Source organism: Pleurodeles waltl, chromosome 7 (genome assembly GCF_031143425.1).
Source record: "Pleurodeles waltl isolate 20211129_DDA chromosome 7, aPleWal1.hap1.20221129, whole genome shotgun sequence".
NCBI classification, from domain to species: domain Eukaryota; kingdom Metazoa; phylum Chordata; class Amphibia; order Caudata; family Salamandridae; genus Pleurodeles; species Pleurodeles waltl.
Genome location: NC_090446.1, coordinates 723,575,466 through 723,595,871, shown reverse-complemented (window position 1 = coordinate 723,595,871; position 20,406 = coordinate 723,575,466). Strand labels below are relative to the sequence as shown.

The 20,406-nt window shown below is 47.3% G+C and overlaps 1 protein-coding gene across 2 annotated transcripts in view; it reads left to right on the top strand.

The window, feature by feature from the left end:
• The first annotated feature begins 320 nt into the window (after positions 1-320).
• Positions 321-20,406, top strand: part of FSTL4 (follistatin like 4) — a 2,214,882-nt gene continuing 2,194,796 nt past the window's right edge. Inside the window, exon 1 of one of the 2 annotated variants that reach the window (XM_069199198.1) lies at positions 321-812. The gene's annotated coding sequence lies outside the window, so the exon portion shown is untranslated. The remainder of the gene's footprint in view (positions 813-20,406) is intronic. The other variant, XM_069199197.1, reaches the window with a different exon arrangement.

Sequence of the window (20,406 nt, the reverse complement as noted above, 5' to 3'; positions counted from 1 at the left end):
TGTGTGCGTGTGCGTTGACAGCTAGGATTCCTTGTAATATTGAAGTATTGAACTCTTTGCAATAGCCAAGTCCCTTTATTGACATCTGATTAACCAACCCATGGGAAATGGTCCCCTTCTTGAAAACTGTCAATAATAGCGGTGCCGTGGATAGGAGGGGGTAATGGGAGAAGGGGATTAAGTGTGAGGGGAGCGCTGTTACCGACGCACCTCGAATCACTGATAGGTATGGATCTGACTTTTTCCACATCTGAAAACAGACGCTGTGTAAACACCGCACTGGTGCAGTGGGTGATTGAACAAAAGCTAGGTGTGCTGCCGCTGCTGTTTTCACTGATTCACGATGCAGCTTCAGTATTGCAGTACCTGACAAGCAGCAGCCTCGTCTCCTGTGGTGGAAGTTTCTGAGGTGGGACTTCACACTTGCTTGCCTGGACATCACCTCTAGCCTTGTCTGGTACCTGAACAAACACACAGGTGGCAGCTATTGGGCAGAATATGCGAATGGTTCCGTGACGTCAGGAGGCTCCATTCCAGACAGCAGAAATAGGGCAGGCAGCATCCAGCGGCAGTGATTCCTCTCAGGCTCTGGACTGCGCGCGGCGCCTCCACCAGGATTGTATTTCTTCGCTGTGTCACCTTGTGATTCCTTGGACCCTGCTCCGGGATGTCTTCCCCTGTCATCTCCGCGTTTACGGAGTCTTTTTAGTCACACGAGAGAGATAGGAAAAGGGCGTTTTTTTCTCTTTTCCTTGTAGAGGGCTAAGGATTTCCTGCGTTCTCTACTTTGGCGCTGAACTGGAATTTCCCAGGTACGGAGAACATGGGGCGGGGAACAGAGAATGGGGTGGGCGTGAGCAGCCAAGTTTTATGTATCGATGCATGGGCTTCGGGAGGGGGCTGGTTTCATCAGTTTACAGATGCCGTCTTGTCGATGCACTGACAGGGCAGCGCAAACAGCAGCCGATCCTCCCGCGCGTGCTGGACAGCAGCCTCGAAGGTTCCACTGCCAGCGCCTGGTCCGAGGCTGCTCCCGGTATCTGGGGAGAAGAAGCCGGTGCAGGAGCCCCCTGAGATGCCTTGCAGTGGGCTCGCTCTGCCTCCACGGGCTGCTCACTCACTGCACAGCCTGCGAATAAAGCTCTGATCTCCACGGGGGAGGGTCTGGAGTGACCTGGCTGAGTCGGCTAGGAACGGCAGGCAGGGCGTGCTTTCAGGTGCCTGCGGGGTGTGTGTGTGGGCGGAAAGGCTTGGGTCCTGTGAGGCACTGACTGAGAGGTCCCTGCAGACCACGTTTCTTTCGCTCTCAGGTGCTGCCGGTTCCGGACTCGAGAGCCTGTGGTCCGAGCCCTGCACCTGCTCTGGGTACGACTTTTATCTGCTGCTTTCAGTGCAGGGGTCATGTCTCTATGCTGAGCGTCCTCTGGGGGCGTGCAATGCATAATCCCGATGTTGTGCCGATATGCGTATGATAAATCCTTATAAAACACTGCTTCCCATTCGAGAGTAGTTCAAGGCAGCTGCTGTCAGCAAATAAAGTCTTTAGGCGTTTATATGATTGTGTGTCAGTAGATCAAGTTTTACTAATGTGCTACCACAATATCGTAGAAAAAATATGGTTGACCATGTATAGAAAAAGTAAGAATGTAAATAAGTAAATCCAGATTTGATATTCCTAAATCTACATCAACGTGCCTTGACGATATTGATAGTCAGTAGGTATATGTGGAGTTAAATATAATCAAATACGTCTATACTTACCTATGTTGTTACTAGGGGTGGGTGTAACTGGCCTAACCCTCCCTACTGTAATTACCTCAAAATAACCCTTAATCGTGCGTAGTTATGTGAGAAGCGTAATCCAGTTTTTAAAGCGATCTTCTTAGTGCAAAATGCACCCTTCAGTTCAAATTAAGTCCAAGTAAGCATTTGGTGGTAAGAAAATAGCACTAAATACTACAGGACGTGAACACCAGGGGCCAGCACCCTCTCAGTCTCTCTTAGTTCGTGTTACCTGTGCTCCTGCAGTGGGATTTTTGCTCCAAGTTACTCTTAATTACTCAAGCTGATTTAAGCGCGTAATTTTGCATCACAAGAGTAATGTGCAATTACGGAAATTACTCTGGTTACTCTGGTTACTCTGGTACAATTACAATTTCTCTCAGACCTACTTATTACCTTGTCATTATGTTCTTCTTCTATATGTTTGTTATCATAATAATGGTACTGACATGTTGAATACTCGATATTCTATAACCAAAAGCAGTGATTAATGATTTTCAGTTTAATTTATGAGCTCTTTGATATTGATTTTTTTCCCCATAAATGCTGTAATCGGCAAAAATGTACCCACAACTCTCTTTCAGCGTTTGCTTCCAATTGTGCTGTTCCATGCCTACCAAATGCTAATTCACTCCTGAAGTGCCTTGGGCTTCCCAGAGGCGCACACTGCCCCTTCACCAAAGTAACTCGGACACACCAGCTCAACTCTGTCTCCTCTGAGGCACACGGCCTCGCCTTCTCTGTGAAGCCGAGCAGTGCGCAGTCACAGCCCCAACCCCACCCCTGCCCTCATCATCATCTCCCGTTACCCTGCCGGAGAGCTCGCTTCAGCTCTGTAACTTTCAGGCAGGGCACAGGGGAGCGAGGAGGCTGCAGACAGCCGCGCATCTGAGATCCGTAGCGCTATTCATCTGCGATGTGACATTAATTCTCAGATACGCGCATCTCCGCACAAGCACTCCCAGGGACCTGCAGGGTTGGATCCGGTTGTGTCAATTCGTCCCTCAGTGCAGGCAGTGTTTAGATCAGCCAGTCCCGTCCCATGTATTATTTAAGCAACACGAGGCAGGAGACTGCGCAGGAGCCGGGTGGATTGCACTGCTCTTAGGCTGTATGTATCACAAACTCTGAGGACTGGCGCTATAGAGGTCTATGACTGTTTTATGTCAAGAGATTGCGCTACCTGCAGTGCATTTATAAACTCATGGATGTGTGAGCTGCAAACAGCACAGCTCGGAAGAGGGTAGTGCACGGGCTCCAGACAGTGGCAGAGACTGGCCCCTAAGTCAGTTTAGAGATCACAGGCATTTCGCTGGCATCCCAAGCCTTGGGCTCCCCCGCCCCACCCCAATCTGCCGCTTCACTATCGGTTCTTCCTTGTGGCTCTCCCTAAAAGTAAAAACAAAATGTTTCTACAGTTGCATTTAGCAGGGCAGCAGCCGCGCCCTCCTATTTACATTGCAAACAAATGCGTGCCCTTGTAGGCACCTCTGCACAGACCATGTCCAGAGAATGCAAGGCTACGTGTGGTACATTCAGCCCTGGCCAATGAAACCTACCTCCTCCACCCTGGATGTAGACATTCCAATTTCTTGAAAATAGGCACGCAGCCTCTCTCTCCTGCTGTGCTTTATATTCATGCTCATGTTCCCTGGAGGCAGCCTTGGCGTTCATCTCTAGTGTGCTTTAATACACTCTTCTAAATGGAGCCGTCTGAACTAGACTGGTTGGTGCTAATTAGCAATTAAAGAGCAACAGTGTCCTTTCCTGAGACCCTTCATTTGTGAGTGAATTTACTCTTCTCAAATGGATTTTGCATCCTGCTCAGCTCGCTTTTTAGTCCTGTAAGTAGATCAGTTGCGTGAAGTTGTGTCTGCACTCTACATAGCATGGGTCACAGTTGTGTGTGTGACTTGGAAGCACTGTTGGTTGCCTACACTGTTGTGTATTATTACAAAAGTTGAGTTTTAGCTTGTAGACTGAAATATATAACTTGGTTGTGCTGCATGTTCCAAGATTCTGTATGTGTATGTGGCATTTTTGTAGTATGAACCTAGCTGAATGTCAGTACAGAGCTGTACAGTAGCAAAGGCGCGGGCACAGACAACAAGTGGTTGGAGGGTTGGCTGAGTTCTGAGAGTGTGAAGTGGACTCTCACTGCATCATGATGTAGTGTTCTTTAAAGATTCTTCACGTCTTCAAATGATTTCATGTATCAATTGGCACCTCAAACCATCAAAACCGCGCACATACCTTTTGGCAGTTTAAATACAACACTAATTCTGAACCCCTAAGGGGCACTGTCCATTGTTTTGGGTATCTTATACATCCCAATGCATCTTATGCCTCTTTGGCCTCCGAAAAATATGCACTCACACACCAGTTCATCATAGCACTCCAGCATTGCATAAACACCTCACATCTCTTTACACACATCAGAGCATATCGCAAACTCAAAACATACTATAAACCTGTGTGAATCAGATGCAGGAAAGTTATTACCAGCCCACCAGATAGCTATGCTCTGCCTCACTGTCACTCGCACAGACTCACCGCATCCGCAAAAGCAAAACTGGAGGTCGCTCTTTTTCCTTCCTCACACCAAAGACGTGGAACGGCCTCCCTGTACACATAAGAGCCTCCTCCTCACATCTTGAGTTATGAAGAGAAGCTGAAGACCTGGCTTTTCATCTAAACACCTTGGGGACCACACACCTACACACTTGCCCAAGGGCCTGGATGTCCTTTTAGCTAATCAGTATGCTGCACAAATCAACATAACATATGTACACATTAGGTTACAATACAAGCCCAGGACTCTCTACATAGCCTGGGACTCCATACATGGCAAAGACCTATTATATAATCTAGGGCACTAAAATAAACTGGAACATTCTACACACTACATAGCCAGGACAAATTACCTATCAAATGCACTGCATTCTGCTTGGGGCATAATTCACACTTAAAGATCTCTTATATACCAACAGAACATGCTGATATTGAGCAAGTGTTTTACTTCACTGCTCCAATGAAGGAAAGTCAGACATTAATGGCTTTTGCAAAAAAGTGTAAAATAGTCTAACTTGAGCCAAAAGTTAAGCTTCCCGTCACCCATTGTATGTTCCCTGCAACCAGAAATCCCAATAAAAATCCTGCTGGAGACTATTGTTTTTTAACAATGTCAATCAGGCTCCTACCACTGAGAGACAGCATGACATCTCAGTTGTGGCCGCCCAGTGAACCACGTGCTCCTCCTCTTTTACTGCTGGAAGTCCTGCACTAGGAATTCTAGCGCCAAGGACGATGCCATTTGCGGTTTAAGAGAACAATGTAAGCCAGTGGGTCCAAAGACTTGCGCTCACAGTGCAGCGTGATAACCGGGATAATGTCATTGCAATGCAGGGCACTTTGATGCAAACATTTTTAATCTTCAGGCTTTGCAGTTCACAAAGACGGAAGGTAAATAAAACAGGGAAGCCTGAGAACTACCATGCTTTCGTCTTTGCACAGCACCCAGACCAACATAAACACCCAGCGCACTGAACACATCCCGGATATCACAAATATTCTGTGTCATGTTAGGGAGAAATGAAACTAACTGTACATAGCCCATTGCATCATAAACATTACAAGTTACATTACATGCCCATGACAAATTGCGCAGCTTGGGGCATCATACGCAACCAAGGACATATTACACTGCACACCAATCGGCGCCTCATACACATCTCAAGATATTAGATACCCATTGTACGGTCAACAGCCTGGACATCATAGGGGCCTCGTGGAATATTCCACTTATTGCAATGTAAGAGCACCCTATGTTTCAAGGCGCACCACACATGCGTGTTATATATCGCACGTAAAACATATCATGCACCCCAGAGACAAACCGATACATTGAATGCTCTCATTATTAGACAAGGTAGATCGTTTTACAAACAGATTATTTTATACCACCAAGGCATCTTATATACACCAGACCATTCTGTGCACACATCACAGGACATACTGTGCACGAATGGCACCTCACAGGAAGCAGGGCATCTGACAAATTCCATGACATCGTATTCCAGAAGGCAAATGCACACTCTAGAAACTTTATGCACAAAGGCATCTTAAACACTGCCAAGTCACGAAGGGATGTCCCACACCACCTGTGATAACTCACATACTCAAATCAAGCATTTCTTAGCACACCGTGACTACTCTGGCACATTCTACATAATCAGGTGCATTGTACATGCCCTGATGCATTTTATGACCCTAATGTCATCACAAGGACCTGGGGGCTCTGGGCAACACATACTGTAGGGGCCCAGTACGGAGCAACTTGGTATTTTATTGCCTATTTTCTGCTAACTCAAAACCCATCATGCCAACAATATTGACTAATACCTTAAAGGTTGAGATGGGGAAATAGTTTAGAGGCAGGGAGAGAGTCCACTTTCCCACTGGCCCACTGGAATGTGGGGGCAATGGGTAGTTTACCCATGTTGCCCATATATCAAAACGTCTCTGTATACCCATAGAACCTGCAATTAGACCCCAAGTGAGGTAACAGGCTCCAGCAAATCTTGGTCAAGAGAGCTAAATGTTAAAATATAGACTGAAGGCTGCACTAACTCAGTGCATCCAGCTTTACACACTTATTCATACAAAATCAGAGAACTCACTTATAGGTGTGCAATATGAAGCTTACTGATGAGATGATGATCTCACTTACCAAATACTTGCCCAACACTAAGATGTTTTGTTAACTGTTTATCCAGTTAAGACACAGTATTTAGTTCTCTAGGTATTATCTCAGATAAATACCGTGGTATCTGTTGTGGTTCATAGAAAAAGAAAAACCCGAAGGTAACTGAAATATACCCCTAGAGGTAAAATCACATTTTCAGCTACTTGCAAGTAATTCGTGAATTTTTTGGCACGTTTTCTATAACTTTATTTCTTTAATTTTACTTAATGAGGGCTGAAGTGAATTATCGGACCGAAGACAATGGCTCTTCCAAAATGATTGTAGCTCTTCATTTCTGTGAGAAACTAACAGTCAAGATTGGTCCCTTTTTCTCCTTTCTAAATTTTATAAATACCTGTCTTGTTCCATGTTAGGTTTCATCATAAACAATTATTTTGGTATTGAATACATTTCAAAGCAATTTGCTTGTTTTGTCTGCTACATCCTTCTAGGATTTTTGAATCTTAAGCTGCCCAACCTTTAGCCCCAGGACATAGACATAGTAAACAGAGTGAAGCAAGCACCTACTCTGTAATCTGATTACTATACTCAACGGCTCAGTGAAGTGTTTCTTCTGCCATTAAACATAGAAGAGAGACTGATGCTGTTCACACAGGCTGTTACGATCCGAGAAAGTACTGCAGGTTAAAGGACGGTAAATTATTAAAAGTATTTTTTTTTTAAGTATAAAAAAGGCTATCAGGCCTTCCAGGGCTGGGTTGACAAGGGCCACTCTACCATGTAGAATTTTCACACATTCAAAAAAAACAAGCAGCAACTTTCCAGGCACACAGACATTAGAATTTGAGTCATCTGAGTTTGAGAAATCCCATGGGTTTGTGAATCAATAATCACCTGAATTCAAGTTTGAGAAGATAAAATTCACATGTGTTCTCAACACTCATGATCCACTATTACCCCTTCACCACTCCCCAGCATTCTGCAATAGAGGTTATGCCTCTAGAACCCTTAGATATGATGTACTTTGTCACATACCTTAGAAAGGCATGTCTGGATACCAAGCACACACCTGAATACCCCTTTAGTATTAGACCGCACTGCCTTTCTTCTGATTTAATTGATTGTGTCATAATTGGTATGCTCTAATTCTTAGAAAACTCGTGTCACAAGTGCTGTTAAAGGTGCACCAGACAATTTGATAACATGGATGCTCCTAAGTAAAGTAGTTAACTCTGCTGGAGTTAAGGATTCACCTAAATTGAACCTTTCTTCAACATGTCTGACTATCATATCCATGTCCAGGAGATGACAATTCTTGTGGCAGATGAATAATAGTTGTAGGAGAGGGTTTTTCAACTACTTACCAGGTAGTCTTCGTAAAGTTCATCCCTAGTAAATTCCTGCCTTCTGTCATGTCAGGGTATGTCACCCCTTTATTTCCTTGAACAGAAGATGTATGCTTCTGGTGTGATTGCTTAACAAGCGAGGTTGTTACTCCTGTCCATGTCTTTAGCCTGCCATTATAAGTTGCTGTAGAGGCAGCTGTAGACTTTGCTGGCTGCCGTACCCCGTTTATACATCATTGCCCTTGAATTCCTTTATCTTCTTCATCGCCTATGCTATTGTTCCCAGGATATTGCATGCCTAGTTTGGGTTATGTTGTTCTTGGTTTTAGCTGATTAAAGTAGTTCTGCCTGTGGCCTGTAAGAAGAGACACTGAGTAAGATGAAAAAACACCAAAAGTGTGGCCACTGCTTTCACCCGTAATAAGGAGATGGGACCTGTGACAACCCCCTTATACTGGTAAAGAAGATAAACTGCAGCCTACACCATAGCATCTGTTCAGAGGCATAATGCAACATGATGCCCCTCCTCTGCAGATTGTGATGTTGGCTCCCTGAGTCTAGATTATCTCACAGACGTTTTTGGGCCTGGGCTGAGTTGGGCCCCCAGAAGAGTTGATATCCCTTGCCCCACAGTGGCTGCAGGGGCCTGTTTAACACCCCTGCATTGTGTGAACACTGAATATCAAATCCAGAATAGTGATGGGACACAACACCAAGGACAAAACATTGAAAAAAATATTAACAAGTAACTTTAGATTTTTTATACCTCACTCCACACTTCTCCTGTACGTACGGGGTATGCGTATCTTTAAGGTATGTAGACATGGAGTTAGGAATAGTAAATCTATACCTTTGTTTGTATCGTACCTTTAAATCTTTTGTCACTACATATTCTGTCCTTCACATTTTTGTACCTCAATATTCTTGAGATCAATATTCAGTAGTACAATCCCCTGCATCTCATTTGTTGAGGCGTTTCTGGAGTGCATGTTCATAACCAGCGAGTATCACGGATTGTTGAGCATCGCTATGGATTCTGAGACATCATGATATTCTCGATTGTCATGGAACTAGACTACACAACTAACATGATGCTACTGAATTTGGTTAGTTCTATTCAGATATTCAGGCCCTGCACAAGACCAGTGTGGCTGGTGATAGCCATAAACTGCTGCTAATTATACACATAATCAGCTTGTGCTTGTGATGCAAATCATCTGTTCACATTTTGGCCTTGACAAAAATCTGAGCACCGGCTTACAGGAATGTATTGAACTAGGGATGGGGCTGCATTTTGCTGCCATTCTGTAGGAGTCGGGGTTAGGCTTTTAGCATGCGAAAGAGGAAGTAGATTGCCCTCAGTGCTTTAGAGCTGTTCTGCTTCATTGAACAAATGCTTTGACCCCAGATGTAGGGATCTTCTGTTTTTGTTGAGCTTCTCCTAGAGCTGATGCAGCATTCTCTGACCCCAGACACCTTGAATTGAGATATATGATATTGTTCTCTACTACGGTCATTCTGAGGTGTTTGTGTCAGCCAGATATGCAGTAAAGAGGCTAAATCTACATCAAAAGAGCACAGGGGTTAGCTGTATCTGAGGTTTTACACATACATCATCGTCCCTTGGCAAGCCTGGATTTGATTTTCTTGCTGGGACATGTGCAGAGAGGCCCAGAGAGACAACCTTTTACTCTTCGCTGTGTTTAGTATAGTTGAGTAATGGGTAGCAGCACTGTGAACTTAGCACAACCCTCTCAGGTATAATGACACCAAGTCCTCATAGCGCAGTACTATAGCCTATCCTTGGCTCTTAAAGGGACATACATTTGGAGGTTAAATTTCTGGCCCAATCCCTCCTTTCAGGAAGTCTAAAGATATTGGCTGAATTCAAACGGAACTTACATGCTGTAAAAGGCACCTTCTCTTTCCCTATTGTACTGACACTTCATGCCAGCCCAACAAGTCAAACATGTGGAGAGTTATTCTAAATTATTTAGATGGCACCAACAAAAGTGAAGTGATATTCTCCTTCTGTAACACAAGTTCCATGATAACAATGAGGCATCCCATGGTATTTTGAGTTATTGTTGGTGTCTCGGAATTCATGTAATTCACGAGGATACCTAAACACCCCTGTAATTGTGAATTCTTTCAAGACATTGTTCAGCGAATGAGAGCCGGCTGGGTTGGCTGCTAGTTTATACCTAAGCTAAATATAGAAAGCAAGAAGCAGGCACAGGTACCATGTCTTTGTCCCATGTTTGTGCAAGTGGCCAAGTCACACCACGGGGCCAAAGGTGCTGCAGCGGAGTCAGAGTTGGGTGTCCCGGACACTGGAGACATGGCACTTAGGACTCAAACTGGGGTGGGACTTTGGGGGTGCTGCAGTGGCGTCAGGCCTGCGACATCGGTCATGGCCATTGCACTCATCGGGTACCATGGCTCCCGGTGCAGGCAGAGGCGTGGAGTCAGACAGCGGTGCCGGTTCCGAAGTCACTCTGGAGTTGATGTACTTGATTTCTTCTTGGTTACACCAAAATTCACTCCCAAGGGAACAAGGACTAGATTTGGCACCACTTGGCAAGTCATGACTCTCAGCCAGAGAGCCTAGGTGCTGGCAGATTAAGTCTTTGACGTCCCTGAGTCTTCTTAACAGGAGGCAATCTAAGTTCAAGCCCTTGGAAAACCTTGGGAAGCATGCTGTGGAAAACAAAGTCCTGTCCTTTCACTCCCAGGACAGACGCAGCAAGCAGAAGGCCAGCACAGCAAAGCAGCATGCAAAGTGGCAGTCCCTCCTACAGCATCCAGCTCTTCTTCCTGGCAGAATGTCCTCAGTCTAAAAGTGTTCTGAGGTTGTGGTCGCAGAGGCCCAATACTTATACTCATTTCTGTCTTTGAAGTAGGCAAACTTCAAAGGAAAGTCTTTGTAGTGCACAAGACCCTACATTTCCTGCCCTGGCCCCCGGACACAGTCCAGGGGGATGGAGACTGCTTTGGGTAAGGAAAGTCCTATTCAGGTGCAAGTGTGAGCTCCTCCCACCACTCTAGCCCATGAAGATCCATCAGGATATGCAGACCACACCTCAACTCCCTATGTGTGACTGTCTAGAGTGAATTCACAAACAACCAAACTGTCATTCTGACGCAGATGTATATTCCACAGCCAGGCATATAAAAGTGCCATTTTCAGACTTAAAATTTAAAAATCAACTTCACCAAAAAATTCATTTTTAAATTGTGAGTTCAGAGACCCCAAACCCCATAGGCTTGATTCACAAAGGTAAACTTAGATCAAAAGTATGAGTTTGGAACTAAAGTCTTACTTTACTCACAGTACAGTTTGAGTTTTGGTCCAAGTTTAGACTTTTGGTCTAAGTTTAGACCAAAGTAGGTCTGCAGTACGTATTGTGCCACCCACTTAGGTAGCCCTTTGAAAACTGGCCTCAGGCCTGCAATTGGAGCCTGTGTGTAGTTTTCAACTACCATTCAAGCCTGGCAAAATAAACCATTTGCCAGGCCTAAAGAGTCAACCTTAGAGTAGTACCTAAACAGCCCCTTGAGCAAGCTGCATTGTATTTAAAAAGTTGGACATGTACTTTTTGAGTCTCAACTGTCCTCATAGTGAAAAGCTAAAACATTTTTTACACTCTATCTTTCCCACAGGATAACATTGGGTTACCCTAAAACATTTACTTATCAATACTTTTTGCTTGAAAACAGGTAGAAATGTCATGTTTCCTTTCTAGATATTTGTAATTTTAAATCCTTTTTAATGGTACAGCTGAAATTTAAGTCTCAATTCTAAAATTCTGCTTTTAGAAAGTTGGCATTATCTTGTACACACCATTTGTGCCTGGAGCCTGTGCCATGGGTCACATGACTAGGTGTAGTTGGCAGTTCGCTTTGTGTATTCCACACAGACAGTGTCTCAAATGAGAATTAATTATTGGCAGGAGGGGACATTCTGACAAGATGGCTGGGGGAAGAGCTGTCACCTACAACACATACATTTTAAAGGTGCTACATCAGCACATTCACAAAGGACTTTATACTAGCCTGTTTGTCATCCCAGAGATCCTGGGACCAGGGCATGGAGGAAGGAAATACCAGAACCAAATGTAAACACATGCTCACAGTGGGGAGGGACGCCCTTCTGTCACTAGAAGTAGGGCATCAGATGAAGTACCCTTCTATGAAAGCCATTTTACTTGCCAGGTTTGGGCTGACCCATGAGAAGCACTGCATCAGGTCCAGTGGCAGCTAGAAACTGCCAAACCAGACTTGGTTAGATTTCTTGAACTGCCCCAGAAAAGCACTGATAGCTTGGGTGAGGGGTACAAAGTTGATGATTTTACTAGGCTGTCCAATCAGATTTTGAAAGAACACATGTTCAGTACATGTTTTACAGAGCTGTACCAACACCTGATTGACCACAGACTAATTGACCCCAGCGAGCTTGCAAAGGAGGCAGACCTTTGTATCAGAACTAGAGTGTCTAAGCAGGTGCCTGGGAGTGACCCCAAGAAAGTTGATTCAAGTTTCCCCCCAACAGAGTGACTGGAAGGTCCACAAACACATAGACATGTCCCAAAATAAAGTGTGGGGTAAAAATTCACATGCCCCTTCAGAGAAATAGGGGAAAGATGGGCAGTGGTCCAAGGTGCCCCATTTCCAGCCCCGGTGCTAGAGTTAGAAAGCAAGTAAGGAAGCTTTGTCTGTCCTAACAAACCACCCACATGGAATCTCCAAAGGATGGCCAATATAGCCTTGGGTTAAGGAGTCCCCAGGGTAGGTCTCTTTTAGTTGGGAGATAGACTCAGAGGGTGAGCTTGTGATCTCTGAGGGTTTTGAGTGATCATTTCCACCTGGTCACAGCAAATGGGATCCCTGTCACCACTTTGAGAGATACCAGTGCCAGTCAGACCATGGTATTAGAAAGACTGGTTTCCCAAGGGGGCGTGACTACAATGGCAGTCGCTTTGGTGCAATTTAATGAGCTCCATAGTGGGCCCGCATAAAAACCTTAGTTTATCCTGCCCATCGGCTGAAAAGAATACCTGAGAACTGGACCCAAAAGATACAAAAAAGTTGGGGGCCGTTATTTCAATATTAATATATGAGGACAGTGTGTATTATTGTAGTAGGAGTTATAATTTATTTGTTGTGTATTTTAATGCAGTGCATCATGTAATAGTTTTATTATTAGAGAATTGTGCTAGAACACAGACAGTGTTTTATAACAAAATTAACAATAACCTGACCAACGGCTATCTTGAGAAGTTTTTGGTGTAACTTTCTTTTGGAGTCATAGGTGATATTTCTTTGAATTCCAGTAGTAACTAAGATACTATTGTAGATCATACAGAATATATAATTTATTTTCTTGTCAGTCCCTATCTCTTTTTTGTATACATCGGCTGAAAAGGGACATCATAAGTTGCCAGGTTGCCTACCCTGATGGAGGACACAAGCAGGAGAGGGCACACACCAGAGAGTTGGGAGCACTGCCGGTGACTGGGGCCTGAAGTTGGGCCTCTGACGAAGCTGCCTTGGTGCCACTTCACAGCCGAGGCATGAGTGCCACAGCTGAGGAGCCGGTGTGATCTTTGGCTGTAAGACCATATTGCTCAATAGAGCCTTCCTGAGGTGTCCAATCTAGATTGCCATTGACTCCTGCCCCATAGGGGCACCTGCCCAGCTGAGACCTAGGCCCTGAGGTGATCGGCGGGAGCGTGCCTCAAGGGGTGGACACCTCCATTATCTTAAATACAACTGCAAGGGCCAGCAAGAATTGGGGTGTGGCGGTGTTGCACTGAGGACCCTACAGGGAACCAGTAGCCTTGCTTACTCTCACCCTGGTGAAACAAAAGCCTGGTGACAGCTGGCTTGTGAGAGGGCACCCAATAATCAATAGGTGCACCAGCCGGCTCAGAGGTCGACGAGCCCGCCTAAGGAGCGCTCCACTCCAGTACATGCCATACTGAGACCCCATGATGACCCCAAACACCAAAACCTTCAGCTGCAGTCCCTCTGGGTATTGCTCCTTCCACTGCTTGGCCACAATCAGCCTGTAGGACCTGGAGCATGCGAGTGGAGGAAACTAAATGGGGACAAATGTGGCCCTGATCATCATGCTTGGAGGCTGGAAGAAGGATCAACTCTGGGCACACGCTGCCCTGGTGTCCAATTGTGAGAGACCCAGCCTGGCCTACAACTTGCTCTGTCAGGCTGAAACTGGCCTGATGGGACACCGTGGCTTGAGAGTGGGCTGGAGCATTGAGGTAAGCTCACAATGGCCCTGAGGCATTACTGATCATGCCAGCAGCTCGGGTGGGGTGGAGGTGGGCTGGCTCAGCATAGCCGTTTCTGAGCAGCCCTTCTCCTTCCATCTTGGATTGGGGGCCATAGGCCTGAAGCAAAGCGGGGTACTGCCACCCAGAGTCCTCTGGTGTGGGTGACTAACATTTACTGCAAGACACCTCACTGTGGGCATCAACTAGGGGGAGCAACATATCTGGTCTGGAGTCAGGGCCCCCTTATCACTCCCCTGCCTGGGAGCTGTGATTGAGTGCTGCCAGAGGGGAGTAGGGATCCAAACATGCCTTCTGATCCATGTTAAAACTCAGCTGGACCTTCTCCAAGAAAAACACAATGGTGACGCCGAAAACAACTAAGAACTCCGTACAGAACCCCAGCGGCACTGTGCCACCTACCGCCTCTGCAGACCAAGCCTTGGATGCCTTTAGTCATCTAGATGCCACTCTCCAACCACACTCAGCCCAATTTAAGAGAATTCTTCATGCGATTCTGGACACTATAACATCACTGGATGCTAGAATCAATGCTGTCTTCCTCAATGTGAATTTACTGAGAGAAGACCACCGGAAGGTGACAGATGCAGAATCTGTCGTGGCTACCGTGAGACCTACTGTGCAGGAAGTGCAGGTAAAACTGAAGGTCATGGGAGAGGAGGTGTCCTCACCTCATCGTAGAGCAGAAGATGCTGAAGGGTGCTCGAGGTGCAATAATGTCTGCTTTTTTGGCTTCCCCAAACTTTTGGAAGGCCCAAATGTAGAGCTCTTGATTGAAAACTGGTTGATGGACACAGTACTTGTGTATAAACTGCTGAAATCTTTCTCAGTGGAGCAGGCACATTGCATAGTTGGCAGGCATATGTCCCCAGGAGCCCCACCATGGCTAATCAGTGTTTGACTCCTCAATTACCACGACCTGGTCCTGCAACAGTTTCAGGCGAAGAGACCATGGTACTACAAGAACGCAGTGATCACAGCATCACAACTTCACAGTAGAAGTACTTTGTCTTTGCAGATCTTATGTGAAAGTTAAGCAATGCCTCTGGAAGCTGCAGATTAAATATGCACTCTTATTCTTGTCAAAGCTTAAGATGATCAATTCTGATACATCACAAATCTTATACAACGCAGAGGATGTGTGAACCTGGCTCCAACCCAAGGGATTTCCTCAGACTCTCTCAGAGAACCCGTCCGATGGCAAATAGCTGGTGCCGTAGCCTAGAAGCCGAAGGTGCAGGAATGTTAAAACCCGTCCCACTCGGTCCAGATAGCCACGGAGCAGGTACGGGTGGTGAAGGAGGCCTCACTGCACAGCACGAACCCCTTTGCTCTCTGGAGATCCAATCACACCTCGTAGTCTGGCTTGGACACATGTGGCTCTGGGACCTTCACCACTCGCACCCGCCTAGGCCAGAACTTGCACCACAGACAGCAGATGACTTGTTGTGAATACCAGTCTGGGTCCCATGGTCACATCTATGTGAGGCAGAGTGCTGGCTGGGATGCGCACCACTAAGATGAGCCATTGAGATACCAGCAGGCTGGATGCCAGGACACTGAGGGGGTCATTACGACTCCCGCCGGACGCGGTGACCGCGCGCCTGGCGGGAGCCGCCAAAATACCGTACCGCGGTCGCAAGACCGCAGCGGGTATTTTGAGTTTTCCCCTGGGCTGGCGGGCGGCCTCCAAAAGGCCGCCCGCCAGCCCAGGGGAAAACGACCTTCCCACCATGAAGCCGGCTCGTAATCGAGCCGGCGGAGTGGGAAGGTGCGACGGGTGCTACTGCACCCGTCGCGTATTTCACTGTCTGCTATGCAGACAGTGAAATACAGGCGGGGCCCTCTTACGGGGGCCCCTGCAGTGCCCATGCCATTGGCATGGGCACTGCAGGGGCCCCCAGGGGCCCCGCAACACCCCCTACCACCATCCTGTTCCTGGCGGGCGAACCGCCAGGAACAGGATGGCGGTAGGGGGTGTCAGAATCCCCAAGGCGGCGCAGCATGCTGCGCCGCCTTGGAGGATTCTGACGGGCAGCGGAAAACCGGCGGGAGACCGCCGGTTTTCCTGCACTGACCGCGGCCAAAGCGCCGCGGTCAGAATGCCCTAAGGGGCCCCGCCAGGCTGTCGGCGGTGCTCCCGCCAACCGCGAGCCTGGCAGTCACAGACCGCCAGGCTCGTAATGAGGGCCTGAGTCTGCCCACATTAAGGAGACAGTGGACACTCAATATTCCATGCCCAAAATAGACTCCAAAGTGGAAATATTTCATCTACTGATAAGTTTACTCAGTTATTGGTTATTGATTGGGAGGTGTATGGAGGGAACACAAGTATCATTTGACCTGAGAGTGAAACAGTTGTTTTTGTTCTATTGTTTTGAATGTTTTCATGGAGTCTTTTCAAGGTCCTGCCTGACACCCTGAGCACACTTAAGTGGTGGGATTGGTAGATGGAAGGGAAACTAAGTGTCCCTTGGTATGGCGCAGATGGGGGACTGGGGCAATGGCCCAATGATTGGACCACATATCACCGTCACACACTATCACACTATGGGAACACACATGGATAGTCTCACCCCTGAGTATAACATAATGACATGAAATGTGCAAGGTATGGCTACTCCTGCCAAACGACATTGGATTCATGCCTACCTCAAGCATCACCATAAGAATATTACAATGTTACAAGAGACCCACTAAACACTCACACAATTTGACAAGGTTTGTGCAAAGCAGTGAGAACAAGTAAATGGCACCTCCATTTGAGCATATGTGTGAGGGTGGCTTATTTGGATCACCCCAGGGGTCCCCTTTGTGGTTGACAACCATAGTGTTAAATGCCAGAGGGTTATATGTAATAACAGAGGGGGACCTAGGTGGGGCTAAACTGATCTTGTTGAGGGTGTATGCACCCAACACTAATAAGTCAGGCTTCCTTGACACACTCACTCCTGTGCTTTTACATGGCCCCCCATTCTTCTGGCATATGGGGTGGGGACTTTAACAGTGTGCCAGACATGAACAGACACGATTCTATCCCCCAGCATAATGCTGCATGTATCAGAATGACACAACACTTCCAAAACTAGCTGGCCCAAAGACAATTATATGAGACATTGTGACTGGGGAATCCATTGGACCTTGAGTACTTCTTTTACAATCCTATACATGACACTCCAACTAAACTTGCTCTCATCAAATGCACCGAGGGACTGCGTGCACAGGTCATTCAATTGGAGTACCTAGCTCACACCCTATCGGATAACTGTCTATTGCAATTAGCCCTACAGTGGGTAGACCACACCTCTGCTCTTACAGCTCTGTGTGCCTGCAGCCTGTCTCCAATACATGTCTAGGGTGGGTGACAGCTTCACTTTGTGCATTCCCTCTAGACAGCCACAAGCACAGGAAGGTTCAGTGTGTCTAAGTCCATGTCTGCATTCATCTACACTCTGATGGCTCCTCCTGGGCAGGAAGGGTGGGAGGGGGTGACACTTACACCTGAAAATGTAGTGCCAGCCCCCACACAAATGGCTAATTACCCCCTACTGAAAATCTGGAGTCAGGGCTGAGGAAGAAGGGATACTGAAGTCACCCCCACTTCAAAAGCACGTTTGGGTAAAAGTACTGGATCTCTGGCCCCACCAAATCAGAAACCTCTAGACTTACAACTGGACCCTGTCAGAAGAACAGCTGTGCTGCATCAAATCAAGGACTGTCACTCTGCTGGATTGCTGACCTGGAAGGACTGCTTTTCAGCTCTGGTAACCTGCTGCTCTTTGCCCTTGCTGAGACAGAGTTGGACTCTGCCTTGCACCCTAAAGTGGTCTCCAAGGGATTGTTGACTAGCCTCCTGTTGCTAAAGACTCAGGGATATCAAAGTCTCTAATCCTGCTCTTATGCCTGGTTCACGGAAGTGGACCCAGATACTTGCACCAGTGAAATTGAAGCATCTTCTGCCTGCTGGAAGCAGCAAGTGATGCAATGACCCTGTTACGCTAGTAAAAAAAAATGGTGCATCACTTTTGGGGCCCGAGCAACATCTTCAAAACTGCTGCATTGACAGATGCATCCCATGCCTGCTGGAAACAGCACACAGGGCATCGACTCAGCACTGAAACCACCGCATAGCTGCATTACTGATGAAAGATCAACAAATCCCTTTGACAGCGTTGAGAAACCTGGTGCATTGGCTTCGGGATAAATGCCTTGCAGCTTCAATGTTCATCTTCAAAAACCAATGCATTTCTGTTGGACTTTTTGCCTTACGCAGGGTCATCCCCAGTCTTTTTGCCTCCTTCCTCCTGGTTTTTCTGACCTCTCGCTTTTGGCTCTAGGACTCTGAGCACTTTATCACTGCTGACCAGTGCTAAAGTGCAGGTGCTCTCCCATCTAAAGTTGGTATGATTGGCTTATACCTAATTGGCATATTTAATTTTATTTACCTATAAGTCCCTTGTACAGTAGTATCTCTATACCCAGGGCCTGTAAATTAAATACTACTAGTGGGCCTGTAGCGCTGCTTCCGCCACCCACTGAAGTAGACTTTCAAACCTGTCTCAGACCTGCTAGCGCAGGGCCTGTGTGCGCAGTTTTCTGCCACAGGGACCTGGCATCTAAATTTACTTGCCAGGCCCAGAACTCCCCTTTTACTACATGTAAGTCACCCCTAAGGTACGCCGTAGCTAGCCCTATGGGCAGGGTGCCATGTATGTAGAAAGGCAGGACATGTGCCATATTGCATGGCCTGTCCTAGTAGTGACAAACAGCCTAACTTGGTGTCTCACTGCTGTGAGTGCTGCCTTCTCATAGGATTGCATTAGAAATGCCCTGCCTTATGTGTAAGGGGTATTGTCTGATTTATGAGGGGTAGCGTAGGTGTGTTTGGTATGCTTGTGATGGTGATAATAAATGCTGCTTACTGGTGTGTGTGTATTTTTTATTACTATCACAGAAATGCCACTTCTAGAAAGAGCGCATTTATCTGTGCTTATGACTCTGGTGTTTTGCAGCTTGACTCCAATCCACATCTGGGCAGAGTGACAGTTGGGGCTTTGTGCATACTTTTCAGACAGCCTGTACACAGGGAGGGTGGAGGTGTCACAGAGGTGCATCTGCATATGGAATAGTCCTCCTGGGCTGAGAGAAGGGAGAGGCGGGCACACATGCATTTATAAAGACTGTGCCCTGGCCTCACACAATAGGGTTGTTAACCCCCCACTGATGTTTGGAGCCTGTGCTGAAAGGAGAGAGGGGGCACTCCCAGAACCAGTTGTAACTGGCTGGAGCCTCCTCTCCCTACCATTGTAAAACACTGTAAGAACTGACTATAAGTACAGGGGAATTTTCCCCACAATTTGGAGACTCTTGGAATCATCTTGGAACTGGACACCAAAGGCTGAAAGGACTCACCAGGAACCGCCATGGACTGCTGCTGCTGTGCTGACCTGTGACCTGCCTGGTCACTGTGAAGGACTTGCCACTTGCTGCCTTTCCCTTGTGCTGGCTTGTAGCTGGGCCCTCCACCTGAGGACCTTGTCTTAAGATTCTGCTCCCCAGGGGCAGGGTACTGTGGCCCCTGACCCCTGCATCCATTTCTTCACGAGGGGTGCTTCTCCGTGGTTGCGGCTGCCATAGCGCTGATTGCAGCGCGCTTATGGAGCCTTGGGAGCTCATAGGCTCCTTGCTGCATTGTGCCCCTTTAAATAAGATCACCGCAGCAGCCCGGGAAGCTGGAAGAACACTCGCACACCGCATCGGGTGCAGGCAAGTGTCTGCTCGGGCCCCAGAATGGGTCTGATCTTCTTGTGGCTTCACGGCAGGACCAGGGGAAGACGCGGGGAGTGCCCCCTTCCCCCTGGCCTCTGCGTTAGGAGCAGGACGCTCCTTTTCTGCTGTTAGGTAAAACAGGCATTATTGTGCCCCCCCCAGCTTTGTGGAAGGGCCAGTGGAGGCCTGGGGGGGCCCCCAGAGATCACAGGTCCCGGGAGGGGCCTGTCAATAAACCGAAGGGGGTGCGTGGTGCCCCCCTCCTGCCCTAAGTTGTTTTTGCTGGCTTTGGCCCCCCTCGTGAGGGCCGGTTGAGGCCCTGGGGGGCCCCCAGTAATCACGGTCCCCAGAGGGGCCTGTCTATAAAAGAGAGGAGGTGCATGTCGCCCTCCTCTGACCCCAGAGTATAAGGGAGGCCCCCGTTTTGGGCATAGGAGCGCCGGGGGGCCCATTGTTCGCCTTCTAGGCACTGGAGGTGCCTTCATCCAACCAG